Below are 18,581 nucleotides of genomic sequence, written 5' to 3'. Positions count from 1 at the left end.
AGCCCCATGTATTTTATGTATTACAGGTGAGACATATCACTCCAAATAGCACTTGTATCCCATTGGTTCATATTGTATATATATATACAGGAGGACTAAGCATACGCCACTCACGGAAGAAGGCGGTACAGCCAAAACGGACGTTGGAGTGGGGCATTCCGGTATACCTGGGTGTATTACTCATTACCTGGTGGTATTACTCATTTACTTTGCGGACATATGTGCAATATGTGGCTATTATGGCCAGTACTGTTAAACATGTTTACTTTATGTATCTATACGCATTGTTTTGTACCTATCTGGCCACTACATTATACTCCTTATATATGTAATGGTATTTGCCCCTTTCTTTGTTTGATGCTGTTATTCTCCTTATAATATAATACATACATACTGGTTTTAGGTCTATGTTAGACCCTAATTTTACCTAATAAACTTATTGTTATATATTTCTATAAGTGACTCCATGGTTTCTTGCTTTGTGACTAACAGGCTGGAGTAGACCCCAACTTTTCCTTTTCATAAGGGGTAAAAGGAGAAAAAGCCCCCAAAAATTTGTAACAGAATTGCTTCCGAGTACGAAAATACCCTATATCTGGCCCTTAACTGTTTCCTTGAAATATGACAGGGCTTCAAAGTAAGAGAGCACCATGCGCATTTGAGGACTAAATTAGGGATTGCATAGGGGTGGACATAGGGGTATTCTACAACAGTGATTCCCAAACAAGGTGCCTCCAGCTGTTGCTAAACTCCCAGCATGTCTGGATAGTCAGTGGCTGTCCGGAAATGCTGAGAGTAGTTGTTTTGCAACAGCTGGGGGCTCTGCTTATGAAACACTGCCGTACAATACGTTTAAAATTTTTATTGGGTGGGAGGGGGACAGTGTAAGGGGGTGTATATGTAGTGTTTTACCCTTTATTTTGTGTTAGTGTAGTGTAGTGTTTTTAGGGTACATTCACACAGGCGGGGGTTTACGGTGAGTTTCCCGCTAGGAGTTTGCGCTGCGGTGGAAAATTTGCCACAGCTCAAACTTGAAGCAGGAAACTCACTGTAAACCTCCAGCTTTTGCAAAACTACAACTCCCAACATGTACTGACGAACCATCCATGCTGGGAGTTGTACTTTTGCAACAGCTGGAGCTATGCAACTACAACTCCCAGCATGGTGAGACAGCCGTTTGCTGTTTGTGCATGCTGGGAGTTGTAGTTTTGCAAGATTTAGAGGGCCACGGCTTAGAAACCACAGCACAGTGATCTCCAAACTGTAGCCCTCCAGATGTTGCAAAACTACGAATCTCAGCATGCCCAGACAGCAAACTGCTGTGTGGGCATGCTAGGAGTTGTAGTTTTGCAAGATCTAGAAGGCCACAGTTTAGAGACCACTGCACAGTGATCTCCAAACTGTAGCCCTTCAGCTGTTGCAAAACTGCAAATCCCAGCATGCCCAAACAGCAAACAGCTGTCTGGGCATGCTGGGAGTTGCAGTTTTGCAACATCTGGAGGGCTACAGTTTAGAGACCACTGTATAGTGGTCTCCAAACTGTAGCCCTCCAGATGTTGCTAGACAACTCACCGGCTTCCGTAGTCTGCACCAGGGAACCAGCCGCACGTCATCGCTGCCGCCAATGGTAAGTGACCTTCGGTGCCGGTCACAGGACAGTACCCCTGTTCTGCCTGGACTACTGTGATGGAGCAGAACAGGGGGAAACTAAACTTTTACCCCCCTACCCCCCGATCTGCTATTGGTCGGTCACTTCTGACCGACCAATTGCAGGGATAGGAGCGGTGGCACCCCTGCCACCTCACTCCTATCCCTTCAGGGGGATCGTGGGTGTCTTGGACAGCCCCAATCCACCTTATTTTCTGGGTCATCAGAGACCCATATGACCCGGAATCGCCGCAGATTCAGAACCCCCCCCCCCCCCCTGGGCATTGTCACGGGATGCCTGCTGAATGATTTCAGAAGGTATCCCGGTCCGGTCCCTGCCGCTTGCCACAGGTACGCCCTGGTTCCCTAAGTGGTTAAAGGGGTACTGTGGTGGAATCAACTGATGGCAGAAAGTTAAAAAGATTTGTAAATCTTAATCCTTCTAGTACTTATCAGCAGTTGTATGCTACAGAGAAAGTTGTGTAGTACTTTCCAGTCTGACCACAGTGCTCTCTGCTGACACCTCTGTCCATGTCAGGAACTGTCCAGAGCAGAAGAGGTTTGCTATGGGGATTTGCTTGTACTCTGGGCAGTTCCTGACATGGACAGAGGTGTCAGCAGAGAGCACTGTGGTCAGACAGAAAAGAACTATATAACTTTCTGTGGAACATACAGCAGCTGATAAGTACTGGAATGATTAAGATTTACTAATAGAAGTAATTTACAAATCTAGAGAAATAAAAAGGAAAATGGTGTGCAGCTCAGAGCAAAATGTCTGAGGTATCTGTGGTTATTTTCCAATACCCAACGGTAAATTAAAAATAATATATAAAAAAAACAATAATAACCACACCTCAAGGACACCACCATTAAAAATGGTGCATATTGGAATTTACAAAACGTTTTCCACCGGAGTACCCCTTTAACTTTTGTGTATGGAGAAAACATGAAATGGATTTTCGCTGTTACATATAGCTTCAATTTTGGGTCTTGTTCACACTCAGTTTGCACATAAGAAATTATCTTAGTATAATGGAGATTACATGACATAGTGCATAGAGGCTAGAAGTAGAGATATTAATGTAGAGGGAAACTTAGATAATAGTAAACTAAAATAAAAATGCATATAAATGTGGATACGAATGCAAAGGAAAACAGATAAAATGAATATAAGTCAATATGAAAAGAAAATGACTATGTCTATGACTATGGAAATAAAAATAATAAAAATAATAATGTTAATAGAAACAAATGAAAATGAAATGCTAATTGTTTTAATACATTTTCTATGAAATTGAAGCATGGTCTTCTGTAAATTCCATTATGCCCCATTTTTAATGGTGGTGTCTTTGAGGTGTGGTTATTATTATTATTATTATTATTTTTTTACAAATCTGTTTAACTTTTTGGGACCTTTTGGGAAATTGATTTTTAAAAATTGTTTTCCACTGGAGTACCTCTTTAAATGTGATGTAGGATTTCCACAAAAACTTATATTATACTGTATATCAATTAGAAGATATTCTGATACTCAATTTGGGTGCATTCACATTACATTTTGGGGATACGGCATGGGCGGTTTTCAAATTCTCCCACTAGATACCCAAAAAGTGATGTGAATGAGCCCTTGGTCACCAAAAGTCCAGTTGGAGAGTTGTGGCCATGCTGATCATAAGATTGGCTTACACATCACTGAGCCTGCCCAGGGAACACCTCGATATCAGCTGAATGTGAGCACATACATGTACTGCTATAACATCAGCGCTCCGGCCAGACAGGCTGGCCGTGAGCGCTCCCCTGTCTTGTCCCAGCCTGTCACTTACCTCCCTGGTCTTCCGTGTTCTCAATTCCGGCAAGCACACCCCCGCCTCCTAGGGCGCGCGCACGCTGGAGCTCTTACATTTAAAGGAGCAGTACCCCCTTAATTAGTGAATTCACCTGCACCTTCTCTTATAAGTATCAGTTACCCTCCTTTGTTGCCCTAGTGCCTGAAAGAAAGCTTCTGTGTTCCATTGTTCCTGTTATCCGTGTTCCAGACCCTTGTTCCGTGTCCTGACCCTGCTACTGTGCCACCTGTCCATCAGCTATTCTGACCACATTTTGTCTGTATCCTTCTGTGACATGCTTCATCCCAGCAACCTGTGTGGACAGGTCCTGCCAGGGGTAGCGACCTGGGTGCCGCCTGATGCAGCAAGACCATCCCGCTTTGCGGCAGGCTCTGGTGAAAACCAGCGGCACCTTAGACTCTGCTCCCTGGCACAAGCTTTGCTTATCCTTGCCTTCAAAGTTTGATGGAGATCCTAAGATGTGTAGAGGCTTCGTGGCTCAGTGTTCCATGCATCAGGAGCTCATGGCGGATCCGTTCCCGAAGGAACGTGCTAAGGTGGCGTTTGTGGTCAGTCTTTTGTCCTGAAAAGCCCTGGCCTGGGCTACTCCTTTCTGGGATTGTAATGATCCGGTCTCCTCTAACCTGCCGGCCTTCCTTGTAGAATTCTGCAAAGTATTTGAAACACCAGAGCGAGCCTCCTTTGCTGAGACGGCTCTTCTGACTCTTTCTCAAGGTAATTCCTCTGTGGGCGACTACGCTGTTCAATTCAGCACACTAGCTTTAGAACTGGCTTGGAACGACAAAGCCTTGTGTGCCACCTATAAAAAATGGACTTTCCAGTAAAATCAAGGATGCTCTCGCTGCACGAGATCCTCTGACTAATCTAAGTAAACTTGTTTTTTTTGCCGAGAGGCAGGAAGAACTTCATTTGCAAACAGAACCTGCTCAAACATGGCAATTACCCCGACTGGCTCCTGTGTTCCAACCTCCACCTCTACCATCTTCTTTGCCTCCTGCCTCAGAGGCTATGCAAGTGGATCGCTTTCGCCTAACGCATCAGGAAAGATCCCGTTGACGCAATGAGAATTTGTGCCTATATTGTGCCAGTCCGAAGCACTTTCACAAAGACCGTTCTATACGTCCTCCGCGTCCTGGAGAATGCTTGTATCTTGGACAAGTAGGAGTGGCTTCCCTAGATGTGAATATTACCTCTCCTTGTCTGACCATCCCAGTTCAGGTCTTTTCTCCTGCCCTGATGTCTTTCAACGCTTCTACATTTTTGGACTCTGGTTCTGTTGGTGACTTCATTGGTGCCTCCCTGGTTCAGAAACTTCGCCTTCCAGTGACTCGTCTCGACAACCCCTTGTACATTTCCTCTGTTAATGGACAAAATCTGAACTGTAAGGTGCTATACTGCACTGAACCTCTCATCCTGCAAGTAGGAGATTTGCATAAGGAAAAAATTGAGTTCTATGTGCTGCCACATTGTACTTCGGAGCTTCTTCTTGGCTTCAACATCATTCTCCTGAACTAGACTGGAATTCTGGTGAAATCACATGCTGGGGACAGTTTTGTCAAAATCATAGTCTTGTGCCGATCCAGTCTAAAACTCTTTCTTCACCTCCTCCTAGGCCTTCTAACAAAAACTTGAGAGCTGAACCTCTTTCCAGGTCCTCAGATGTTGCAGGTTTGAATTCCTCGCCAAAGCATAATATTCCTCCAGAGCGATTGTTTCCTGTAGCTCCTGTCTATCTTCAACAAGATCCACCTGGAAAATCTTTTGTGCCTGCTAAACTGAGACATAAAGTCTTGAATTGGGGACATTCTACTTTGTTGCCTGGTCACCAGGGTAAACGGAAGACTTTTCAACTTATCTCCCGCCATTACTGGTGACTGCACCTTGAATGCGAAGTCACAGATTTTCTTCGTTCCTGCGTCACCTGTGCCCGTGACAAGACTCTTCTACAGAAACCTGTGGGCCTCTTACAGTCTTTGCCCACTCCAGAAACCCCTTGGTCTTATTGTGCTAAGAACTTTATCGATCTGTCACCCTCCTATACTCCGGAACCTTCTAAATTCCAAGAAGAGGGGGAGACCAAAGGGGGGTACTGTAACGTCAGCGCTCCGGCCAGAAACGCTGGCCTTGAGCGCTCCCGTCTTGTCCCCGCTGCCGGCGGGGCTGGAATTTGCATCGCAGGATGTGCCCGCATGCGAGTTCCAGCTCGTCACTCACCTCCCTGGTCTTCTGTGTTCTCAGTTCCAGCATGCATGCCCCTACCTCCAAGGGCATGTGTGCGTCAAAGCCCTTACATTTAAAGGACCAGTACGCCCTTAATTAGTGAATTCACCTGCACCTTCTCTTATAAGTATCAGTTCCTCCCATGACTCCCTGATGGATCTTTGTTGCCCTAGTGCCTGAGAGAAAGCTTCTGTGTTCCATTGTTACTGTTATCCATGTACCAGACCCTTGTTCCGTGTCCTGACCCTGCTACTGTGCCACCTGTCCTGTCCATCAGCTATCCTGACCACATCTTGTCTGTATCCTTCTGTGCCATGCTTCATCCCAGGAACCTGTGTGGATGGGTCATACCAGGGGTAGCGACCTGGGTGACGCCTGCCGCAGCAAGACCATCCCGCTTTGCGGCGGGCTATGGTAAAAACTAACGGCATCTTAGACTCCGCTCCCTGGCACGAGCTTTGCTCATGCCTTTGAAGTTTGATGGAGATCAACTGCATATATAAATGACTTATTTGATTTGTCAGCACCACTGTGTTTGCTTTTTAAAGTTACCATAATTAACTTGCAGATTTGCTATATATTCTTTGGACAAAAGGTCCAAACTAAAAGCTGTCACAAATGTGATTGTCTAAGTTTGTTCATTGTTATTGCCAAATACATGTAAACTGCTGTATAATTCAATGTGTAGGTGGACTAAATTATTACAATATGGTAATTAGTCATTAATGCAAAATGCTTTAGGCATCAAGTCTATCAGGTTAAATAGATATTTCATTACAGGAAAATATTGTTAGTGAAAAGTTGTTTAGGTTGGAATTCATAAAACCTCTATATGGGTGTGCTCCTTGAAGAACAAGTCCATCCACAACTGAGAATTTTCTTTGGTAGAAACTCAGTCATTCAGTTTGGTGTAAATTAATTTTATATGGACAGTGGGATCTGTTGTGCTCTCTCTTACCCCAGTAGATGGCGCCAGTAGCTTTTCATTTTCAGCCCCTATCATGTGCATATAAGCTTTCTGTGTTCCATTGTTCCTGTTATCCGTGTACCAGACCCTTGTTCTGTGTCCTGACCCTGCTACTGTGCCACCTGTCCTGTCCATCAGCTATCCTGACCACATCTTGTCTGTATCCTTCTGTGCCACGCTTCATCCCAGCAACAAGTGTGGATGGGTTGTGCCAGGGGTATCGACCTGGGCGCAGCCTGCTGCAGCAAGACCATGCCTTAGACTCCGCTCCCAGGCATGGCTCATGTCATCATCCACAGGCCCAGGGGATCCATCACCTGCCGTGACCCTTACAACTGCATATACAAATGACTTATTTGGTTTGTAAGCACCACTGTGTTTTCTTTTTATAGTTACCATAATTTACTTCCAGATTTGCTATATATTCTTTGGACAAAAGGTCCACACTAAAAGCTGTCACAAATGTGATTGTCTAAGTTTGTTCATTTTTATTGCCAAATACATGTAAACTGCTGTATAATTCAATGTGTAGGTGGACTGAATGACTACAATATGGTAATTAGTCATTAATGCTAAATGCTTCAGGCATCTATCAGGTTAAATAGATATTTCACTCCAAATAAATATTGTTAGTGAAAAGTTGTTTATGTTGGAATTAATAAAACCTCTATATGGGTGTGCTCCTTGAAGAACAAGTTACACGTACAACAAGTTACAGGTACAACTGTAATGCCTATAGTTATGCCCCTTTCTAAGATGTAAGAGCCATAAGGTGTCTTTTTTCTATTTTTTTTTTTTCTTTTCTTTTTTCATTCTGTTCATTTCCTGATCTGGGTCTATATATCCACCTCTCTCTTCTATTATTCTTTCTTTTTCTTTTTTCTCTTTTTTTCTCTTGTTTTTCGTTTTAGGTACCAGGCATGTCTGCGGACTCTGAGTTCGGCGCTGGACTATATGCACTCATTCATATCACACTATTATCATTATTTTTGTAACATATTTTACTCCTTCACTTATTTTTTTACACATACATATGTAGAAATACACTTATATTGATACACCTATATGCACATGCATATATGCACTTTATTCATTATGTATTCAGGTTTCATGTTCCTCTTAAATCTATTTATTATTATGTAGTATCATCATTATATCTAACTTTGCATCCTTATTGTGTGTTTCACGTTTTCACTTGCATGATCACTTTTATTTATTTTGTGCACGAGCATTTTGCACTTTTTCATCTTCACTATATGTGGTTTGTGCTGTCCATTCTTTAAATTTTGCGCTCCTAATACTATTCTTACTAGTATGCTTGTGCCCATTGAATATGGGCTGATTCTTTCCACGCATGCGCTGCTTGTAAATTAGTCTGCGCATGCGTTGGATACTACCTTGCCAGTTTCAGCTTCTTGTGTTTACTGCGCATGCGCCCACTACCATCGGGGTGACATCAACACGTACGCACTCCGGTGGTGCCGTGCGCAGGTGAACACAAGATGGCGCAGACCATCACACGCCACGTGAACAGCGCGCACAGCTGCACCAGGTATTTTATTCATATAGAACCTTTTCTTATTGATCGATACTATGTATATAAACTTCTGTTTACCCTCCATGAGACACTCCCTGAGAAAGCGAGTGAGCGAAACGACGTAGGGGTAGGCTCCTGACTTCTGTAAGTATAGCTGGGTGTCAGATGGCTAGATGCATGGACAGTTTCATTTGATTATTTCTGTCACAGGGACAACCGATGTTCCAACTCTTATTGAGGTGGTTTCTTTCCCCTCAGACTTGTATGGTTAACATCCTTGTCTCCCTGTATTTATACTGCCAATAGCACTAGGCAAATGACACTTTACATGCTATGCTTTTGTATATATCCTTCTTGTTTACATTAGTGTACTGGGTTTACTGAGATCTTTATAGGTGTATACTTTATATCTATAAGTTATCCTATGTACTTATTGGACAATATTTGATCCCTTTGTCTTGAGTCTTTTTCTTTCTGACTGCTGCTGATTTTTTATCATGTTTTATTCTATTTGGTAATAATAAAGATTCATACTTATTCATTATGCATTGTGTCAGTTTGGTGCATCTTGATAGGTTTTCTTGAAGTGAAAAGTTGCAGCGAGCTGTGGAGTAACTTGAAGATACTAAGCCCCAATGCAAAAACTGTTACAGGGCCATCAACAATTATATTTATAGCACTAGACTACTCTGATAGGAAAGCGAGAACTTAGGTTGATAGGCCCCTCAGGCTTCTGGGCCCAGGTACAACTGTAATGCCTATAGTTATGCCCCTTACTAAGATGTAAGAGCCATAAGGTGGGGCAGGAATTCCTAGCATGGCAGGTTAGTTAGGGCACCGATGGTGTAGTACGAAAGGGGCAAAAATAGCAAAGTCTGGGGGTGGGAATTGCAATTGGTGTAATTGAAGCAAGGTGGGAAGTAGGCAAATTGACTTTAAAGTGCAGGCCATGGATTGGAGGTCCAAATAAGAGGTGTTTCAAGGAATGTCAGATAGAGACCGGGTCAGTACTTGAAGACCCACTAAACCCCTCCTGTCATTTATAATATGTGGTGTAAAAGGCTGGATGAGGACATCGCTCTCTCTCTAAGATGGTTTAGCTGTGGACCATTGTTAGTTAACCACAAGCTTCACAAAAGGGTAAACTTGCAGTATGTAGGTCTATAGAATGTGTGAGGCTCAATTACACAGATGATATGACAGTGATCCCTTTAATGTCTGGGGGAACCAGTCAAGCATGGCTGTCTCAACACAGCTCAATTTAGGTTCCAATGGTTTTACATCCAGACTGGAAAACTCTTCCAAGCAGCAGCTGTACAGAGGCTGTGTGATTGATACACACAAACAATGTGAAAGGCAAAAGCATGTGATCATATTATTTCAGGGTTAATAATTTACCCAGGCAAATAAAGCTAGTGACAGTGGTTGACCAGAACAAGTTTGATACTGAATTGTATGTTTCTATAGAGAAACTTCACTGTCACAAACTAAGTGGGTGTAAATTTGGCCTGAGAGTGATAGGAAAAACTTGGGAGGGGAAAAATCACCAGGGAATTAGCACACACATGCTCAGAAGAAAAGTGCTTGATACAATGTAACTTTTTTTTTTCAAATATAGCTTAAAATATTTGCAAAAAATGGTGATCAAAGTGCAATCGCGCCAGGACATGAACTAGCACCACCATTATAATATAAAACCTATGGTGTGCTATACCAGAAGGCCAAAGTATCTCACAACAACTGATTGTCCCCAAGCATATCAACATGTAGACATCTTCCTACGTGTTTCGGCCGCCAGGATAGGGGATGTCATCAGTGGAGGTAAACGGGGAAAACTATACAGGGTTAAAACTATTATTATAATATCTGTAATGCATATTAATTAACTTTATCCTCAAGGTGCTAAGTCAACATCCCCAAAAACAAATACTATGGATACAATGTCAAGTAAATCAACAGTGCTTAGTGTTGAGTAGTATCAGCTCGTTGCACCGTTAAAGTACTGCCAAGAACAGACTGGAGACTATGCTCCCGTCTGGAGTACCAAGCTTAGATCCAGTGGTGTGCACCTGCGATGGCAGGGAGCCGAGACCGATGGCTTTCTCGCATGCTCAGGGGGAATAAACACCAGACTATATTGCCCTGGGTGTCAAAACCAATTGGACCAGTTGGATCTTGCATTGGGATTTTCTCTTTTCTAAGAATGTCACTGGCCAAACTCATTTTCCAACTCAATCCTAAAGAGTCATCTGTCTCCTATCCCTTATTAATGATATCCAAAATCCAGATCTCAACAAATGTAGTAGTATAAAGGTTCCTGTGTTCCTGTTGTTTTGGGATGGGGCATTGCAAAAACAGACCCCAAGGCTTTCATGTGTCTCTTTCTGGCAGACAAATAATAGATCACAAAGATAAAGCTATGGAGGAAAACTTTATACTGTATTTGCGGGGCTCTCCAACAAAAGGTCATTTAAAGGGTTAGGTCTTTGCTAATTTGTCTTAAAGGAGTACTCCGGTAGAAAAAAAAAAATTCAAATCAACTTGTTCAAGAAAGTTAAACAGATTTGTAAATTACTTCTATGAAAAAAATCTTAACCCTTCCAGTAATCTTAACGGCTCCTGTATGCTCCCCAGGAAGTTGAGAAGTTCTTTTCTGTTTCACCACAGTGCTCTCTTCTGATACCTCTGTCCATGTCAGGAACTGTCCGGAGCAGGGTAGGTTTGCTATGGGGATCTGCTCCTCCTCCAGACAGTTCCTAATACAGACAGAGGTGTCAGCAGAGAGCACTGTGGTAAGACAGAAAAGAACAACTCAATTTCCTCTGGAGCAAACAGCAGCTGATAAGGACTGGAAGGATTAAGATTTTTTAATAGAAGTACTGTAATTTAGAAATTTGTTTAACTTCCTGGAGCCAGTTGATATGAAAAAAAATGTCTTCCACTAGAGTACCCCTTTAAAGAGAGACACTTTAGACTCTTTCTGAGGCTGTGTAAAATGTCAATGATTTGGGATTTATGTTTTGTTAAAGGGGTACTCCACTGGAAAACATTTTTTTTTAATATCAACTGCCAGAAAGTTAAACAGATTTGTAAATTACTTCAATTTAAAATTCTAAACCCTTCCAGTACTTATCAGCTTCTGTAAGTTCTTTCCTTTTTTAAGTTCTTCTCTGTCTGACCACAGTGCACTCTGCTGACACCTCTGTCCATTTTAGGAACTGTCCAGAGTAGGAGCAAATTCCCATAGCAAATCTATCCTGCTCCGGACAGTTGCTAAAATGGACAGAGGTATAAGCAGAGAGCACTGTGGTCAGACAGAAAGGATATTAAAAAAGAAAATAATATCCTGTGGAGTATAAAGCAGCTGATAAGTACTGGAAGGATTAAGATTTTTAAATAGAAGTAATTTACAAATCTGTTTAACTTTCAGGCACCAGTTTAAAAAAAAACATTTTTTCAGAGGTGTACCCCTTTAAGTATGTGTTTGGGATCAGTAAACAGTAACTTCTAATATAATCCCCTTAATACAATTAGATCATTAAAAATCAAAGTGTGGCTCACTTAACAATGGAAGATATTTACGGAGTGTAAAAGAGCTTCACTTAACATACTGCTATATCATTTCAATTGCTCTTACTTCTGAAAAGGGATATTGATTTGCAGTAAAACATTTCGACACCTCGCTTGCAGCTGTTTTGTTGATAGTTCGATAAATCTGTGACCTGTCTGGATGCTATACACCACGAGAGCTGGAGCTCCCTATCAAATACCTGGTAGCTGTAATTATAGCTTCTAAATAACATATAAAATCCTTACTTAAAGGGGCACTCCGGCGCTAAGACATCTTATCTCCTATTCAAAGGATAGGGGATAAGGTGCCTGATCGCGGGGGTCCCGCCACTGGGGACCACCTTGATCTTGCATGCAGCACCCCGTTAGAATCAGTCCCCGGAGCGTGTTCGCTCCGGGTCTGATTACTGTCGATCACGGGGACGGAGCGTTGTGACGTCACGGCTCCGACCCCGTGTGACGCCACTCTCCGCCCCCTCAATGCAAGCCTATGGGAGGGGGCGTGATGTCACACGGGGGCAGATTGCATTGAGGGGGCGGAGCATGACATCACATGGGGCGGAGCCTTGACGGCATAACGCTCCGTCCCCGTGATCGCCAGTAATCAGACCCGGAGCGAAAACGCTCCAGGGACTGATTCTAACAGGGTGCTGCGTGCAAGATCACGGGGGTCCCAAGGGGCGGGACCCCCGCAATCAGGCATCTTATCCCCTATCCTTTGGATAGGGGATAAGATGTCTTAGTGCCGGAGGTCATGTTTGTTTACTATGGCTGTGGTTGAATATAAAAATGCTATAAAGTGTATTGATAGGACTAAAAATTGCAATGATTTTTTCCAATACAGGTTTTTCCCCTGTAGTAAGAAAAGTTGACAATTATATTATTATTATTACTATTATTATTATTAATAATAATACTAATAATAATAATATTACAGCTACATATATCTGTACATGTATCCCTTGACTACAAACAAGACGCACAGGGCAGATGTTTTCAGGAAAATAACATTGCCTGAGCAAGTTAAAGGACTAAACAATCCATGTAAAAACATTTTTATAGATTTTTAATCCATAAGGATTATATGAATATAGATTACATACCAAGAAAATATTATAGATGATATGATGAAAAATGTTGTCACATTCTGGCGTAAATTGGGACAAAACCTATTTTATGTTATACCCGAATTGAAGCATCTCTGACCATTAAAAAGAGTGTCTAGAACATTGGTGCGACTCAGAAAAGTCTTTACAAAAAACTGAATTTTTTCGAAAAATGGAGAGGCTTGGCCTCAAAATCAACACAGAAGTTAACATTATAGGCAAATTGTTGTGGGTTAAATAAAACGGTACACTTTAAAATTACAACCCCAACAGTCACATTCACATATCCAGTTTTTACTATGATTGCTTGAAATATATTTTGGTTGTTTTATTATGAAAACAGCTTCATCAGGGGAGCTAGGTCCCAATCCAAAGATGCAAGAAGAAGCACTCCAATCACACACATCCCCGTTTTATTCCTTAGACGTCATACCATATACAAGTGCTCTCCAAGCTCACATGCTTAACATCTTCAGATTCATTAAGACAGTCAATCTATTGTATTACAACATTCTTGAATAATAAAACCAAATCAATCAATTTTTCCCTCCGCATTATGTGTGTCTTTACCAGTGACTAAATAACATAGACCTGGTTTTGTGTAGTAGCTGTGATAATGAAGAGGCTGAAACTCTATTCATACGTCAGCTGAGACTTTGGTGATTTTGTGGCAGGGTTTCTGTGGGGTGATGGCGGTCACAAGGCATAATAGTTTTCCAAGAAAGAGAGGAAATAAGGTGTTAAACAAATCTCTGGGAAGATATAGATCTACTAAGAACTAAGATTATTTCTTTCAGTTGGGTTCGTCAACTTTAGTATATAACATAATATTGTCATATTATTGGCCCATAAAACACATACACAAATACAGAATATTGAGGGTGTATACTATGCTATAAAGCAGGAGGCTGTGGTACTAGGAGCCCCTAATTTCGCTAATATAACTGCAGGAACCCTAAAAAGAGAATACATTGATGTTGGGAACTAGGACTGTTGTAGAGCACCCACTGACATTAACAGATAAAGAGCCAATTCCAATTGGGGATTCTCCTAGAAGGAGGTTGTCTATTCCAGACATCAATAAAGTAACATAGTGTGTGTGTGGGGGGGGGGGGGTTCTTCATTTAGTTTCTTAGTCTCAGCTAAGGTATTAATTCCATTATACATCTTACTTTCTCTGCATAAATTAAAACACCTACAAAAGGGAGAGCTATAAAAATAAATAATGTTCTATATGAAGCTATACAAGGAATAGGAACACTTTTGCAGTTCAATTTTATGGTTCGATTACATCTAGAAATGCAAATATACAGTACAATACAAATCCTCTGCAGTCTGAATTTACAATCATGTGTTACCCCAAACCCTAAACCGGAGGCATGGAGAGGAGGCAGATCAAAAAGCATACCATGCAACTTCAGAGTCTTCTACAGAGTGCTATCTTTTCTGTAAGACGTCAGTAAAAGCAGATGCAAGCCTTATTTGCTGCCCATACATCTTTTTTCTGAAGCCCACCCTCACCCAGTGTAGTAACACAAATTCAGACCACAGGCCAAACTCCTACATTTATTCATACCCCAGACTACATGACTCTAGTTATTTAGATCCCAGTTGAAATAATACCCCCTAAATTAATCCAGACCTTAAACTAGTCCTCCAAATCAATTCTGCACTCCAGACCAGAATCCTAAATAAAACCAAGATCAAACCTCTGATCAGACCCCTCAAACAATCAGACTCCAGACCAGTATCAGGATGTTGTTACAGCCCTGCTGCATCACCTAGAGCTTAAGAGAAACCAGAAGGGTAGGTATATAGCACACCTGGCAGAGTGCACATCTGTTTGCCCTCTCAAGTCCACTTACTGACAAGGTTTAAGGCAGGAGGCTCTATTGGGGATGGTGCCCCCCATGCACTGTACTGCAGTAAACAGAGTGTAGAACCCTTACCCAAGGCACGTGTGAGAACCCATAGTGTTAATTGATTCTGACAGCTTCTTATGTTACTTTCTGTTGTCGGGTTACACCTAGCACTCTGGGTTGGTCAGCTTACCTCGTTAGATTTCACCTGTGTACTTCCTATTTAAAAGCTCCACAAACAAAATTCCCAAGGACACCAGGGATCCAATTAAATATCCAACAACCAAAACCATGGGCCCTAAGGCTCACGGCAAATATATCCCCTTAAAGAGAATGTCCCTAAAACATAACTTTTATTAAGTCCTTATATAAAATATAATGAATGGTGCAGTGACACAAAAGTGATCTAAAACCTTGCTCTCATCACAGTCATATATCAGTATAGTAGACAGATTGACACAATGGCCCTCATTTACTATTCTAAACCCGACTTCTTTTGTCGTGTTTTTTTTGGCGCATCTTTGTCTGCGACATGTCACAGACATCGTGCGCCAGTCTGCGACACGATGCAACATTTTTTCCCGACGGACGCGATGTGGATTCTCCCAACCCCGAAAAAGGGGCGTAACCCGACATTTCTGAGCTTTCCCGGGTATTTATAAAGGTTTCCAACCCAAATTTGTTGAATTGTTGTGGATTTTTTCCCGACAACTCAGAGGAGTTGGAAACCAAAACCCACGTGCGACAAACAGGATGCAACATAATAATAAATACCAGGGGAAAAAAGCAGTCGGGTAAGAAAGGAAGATAGACTTACAACCCGATTTTCTCAGTAAATGAGGGCCAATGTCAGATTGAGAAGGTATTCATTGGGTCCTGCAGTACTCCAATGTAATAAGCTGTGATGACTGCATTTAAAAACACATGATAATTCACCCCCTCTACAGGTTTCGGTGACTCACACTGTCTTCAGGAGGAACATGAGGCAAACACTCCGACTGCCATATTTATAGACTACTATCTAATGTAATCAGCGGGTGTCCCATTAAGGACTGCCAATCCCAGACCTTTTAACAACTTACCTATGGTACTCCTGGAGCTTAGGGGTTAAAATTTATCCCATTGCCGACATCCAATTAGAATTGCGCATCTATCGCATACCATTCAGCGTTTGCTGTTATGTAATCCGTCTGCGCCGCACATGTCCGGGAACTTTAACTAATATCCAACAGCAAATGTTTCCATGCGCATGTCAGAAGATTCCGCGCATGACCGGGGACCTAAACTCACTTCAATTGCTAGAGCGCTACACTGCACAAGCACCGGAATATCACTGAACCTCTCATAGATGCGCACCTACCAATATATTCCAAATGTATGCACAGCCACAGCCAATGCTGAAAACACATGTAATACTTGGATAACAAAGAGTACATATAAATACAGATGCAGGTCCCTCATATACATGTACAAACAGAACTCCAATATTTATGACTGTGTAATTCTAAAAAATTACTTAGTGAATGTTCTTAATTCAAAGATATATATTTGTGCCCATTGTTATATGGAATTGTCCAGATTTGATTAATATTTAAGACGATATATATATAATATGCATATGCCCTGCATCCCCAAGAGGTTAATCGGTGGATCCATCTGGCCTCTTACCTCAACAGGAGTACATTAATGTCTCCTCGACGTGGACCCAGAGTCATTTGGCAAAGACCAATAAATTTCAAATCTTGTTAGTTTCCATGAAGCATCAATTGCATGTGATGGGAAATAGGAGTATTTTGTTTTGTCCTTATAGTGCTTAGATGATGCTAAATCCTCCGTCTAAGTTCTTGCGTTGTCTTGCCAACATAAACTCTGGGACATGTGCAGATAGCAATATAAATTATATTTCTACTGCTACAATTGATAAATTGCCATATATGGTAAGTACGGGAGTCAGAGTGTTTTGTGAATGTCTTAGTTTTCTTCAAAAAGGGACCAAAAAAACAGTGACCACATGGGAATGATCCAACAGTTCTTGAAATCAACCAGTTTTCTAGTCTTTCTTTCAGCACTTAAGTGACTATGTACTAGCTGATCTTTTAGGTTAGGACCCCTCCAGGACTACCATAAGTAAGTTGTTAAAAGGTCTGGGATTGGCAGTCCTTAATGGGACATCAGATAGTAGTCTATAAATATGACAGTCGGCCGTGTTTAGGAGTGTTTTCCTCCTGAAGACGGTGCTAAGGCACCAAAACCTGTAGAGGGGGTGAATTATCATGTGTTTTTAAATGCAGTGATCACATCTTCTTACATTGGAGTACTGCAGACCCCAATGAATAGCTTCTCAATCTGACATTGTGTCAATCTATCTACTATAATGATATATGACGTGATGACAGCAAGGTTTTAGTTAAATTTTGTGTCACTGCACCATTCATTATATTTTATATAGGGACCTAATAAAAGTAAAGTTTTAGGGACATTCTCTTTAAGGGGATATTTTTGCCGTGGGCCTTTGGGCCCAGGGTTTTGGTTGTTGGATATCTCCCTATTTAAACCTGCAGTTTACATTCACCTGTAACACTCACGTTTCTGAAGACAGGAACACCGGTGGATATGGATCCGCTGGACCTGTGTGGCAGATGACTCGGACGGTACCATGGAGCGGAGTCTAAGGTGCCACTGGTTTTCACCAGTGCCCACCCACAAAGCGGGATGGACTTGCTGCAGCAGGCGGCACCCAGGTCGCTACCCCTGGTACGGCTCGACCACACAGGTGGCTGAGGAGATGCGAGGCACAGGAGGGATAAGGCAGCTTGTAGTCTGGATAGCAGAAGGTCAGGGCAGGCAGAACAGTAGCATAGTCAAAGCGAAGCAGAAGTTCAGTAGGCAGGCGGCAGAGAAGCAATGTCAGGTCACAAAAGCAAGATATCTGATACACAGCGAGGCAATACTGAGGAACGCTTTCTCAAAGGCACAAGGCAACAAAGATCCGACAGGGAACTGAGAAGGGTGGAGGAATTTATAAATGAGCCACAGGTGGATTACACTAATGAGCGTACTAGCCCTTTAAATCTTAAAGCTCCGGCATGCGCGTGTCCCCGTCCCCTAGGACAGAGAAACAGAGGCAGGAGAAACACCCAGAGAGTGACGGACTGGGGCTCGCATGCGGTCGTGTCCCACAATGCGAGATCCAGCCCCGTCGGCAGCAGAAGGTAAGGGGACCATGAGCTCACGGCCAGCGCATCGCCAGAGCGCATAACGTAACACAGGCTTTGCCTGTGAAAGAGGTTCTCTCCTGTAGCTAGTTATATATCCTGTTTATTCCTGTTTACCCGGCATCTGTGACTTTTGGCTTGACGTCTCTCTGATATTGGCATTTTTGTACTTGACAACTCCTGGCATTGACTCGGCTTGTGGACATTGACTTATTGTGTGTGTTAGATATTATTTCTGTTAGTCTGTGTGCTTCCCTACTGTATTCCGACCCGTGTCTCTATTGTAGTTTATTTTGTTGACAGTGACTTCCATCACATATTTAGTGAGGGACTGTCACTGTGGTTGTTGATTCACTATTTAGGGTGGATAGGCAAGTAGGCAGGGATAGAGGGAGTGGGTGAGATCAGTATTGCACTCCTTCCCTGCCTATACATGACATGCATTTGAAAAGATGGAGGCTATGACGGCTTTAGTGGAGCAAATGCAGGATCTCACACATTTGGTACAGTCTCCTGCCGAGCGGGTTAAAGCCCTGGAATCAGCTAATGTTCGGGCAGTGGTCTGTCCTCCAGCTGTTTCTAGTAAACCAAGAATAAATCTTTCTGACCGCTC

The sequence above is a fragment of the Hyla sarda genome, chromosome 6 (genome assembly GCF_029499605.1).
Source record: "Hyla sarda isolate aHylSar1 chromosome 6, aHylSar1.hap1, whole genome shotgun sequence".
Taxonomy (NCBI): domain Eukaryota; kingdom Metazoa; phylum Chordata; class Amphibia; order Anura; family Hylidae; genus Hyla; species Hyla sarda.
This window is presented reverse-complemented; position numbering follows the sequence as displayed.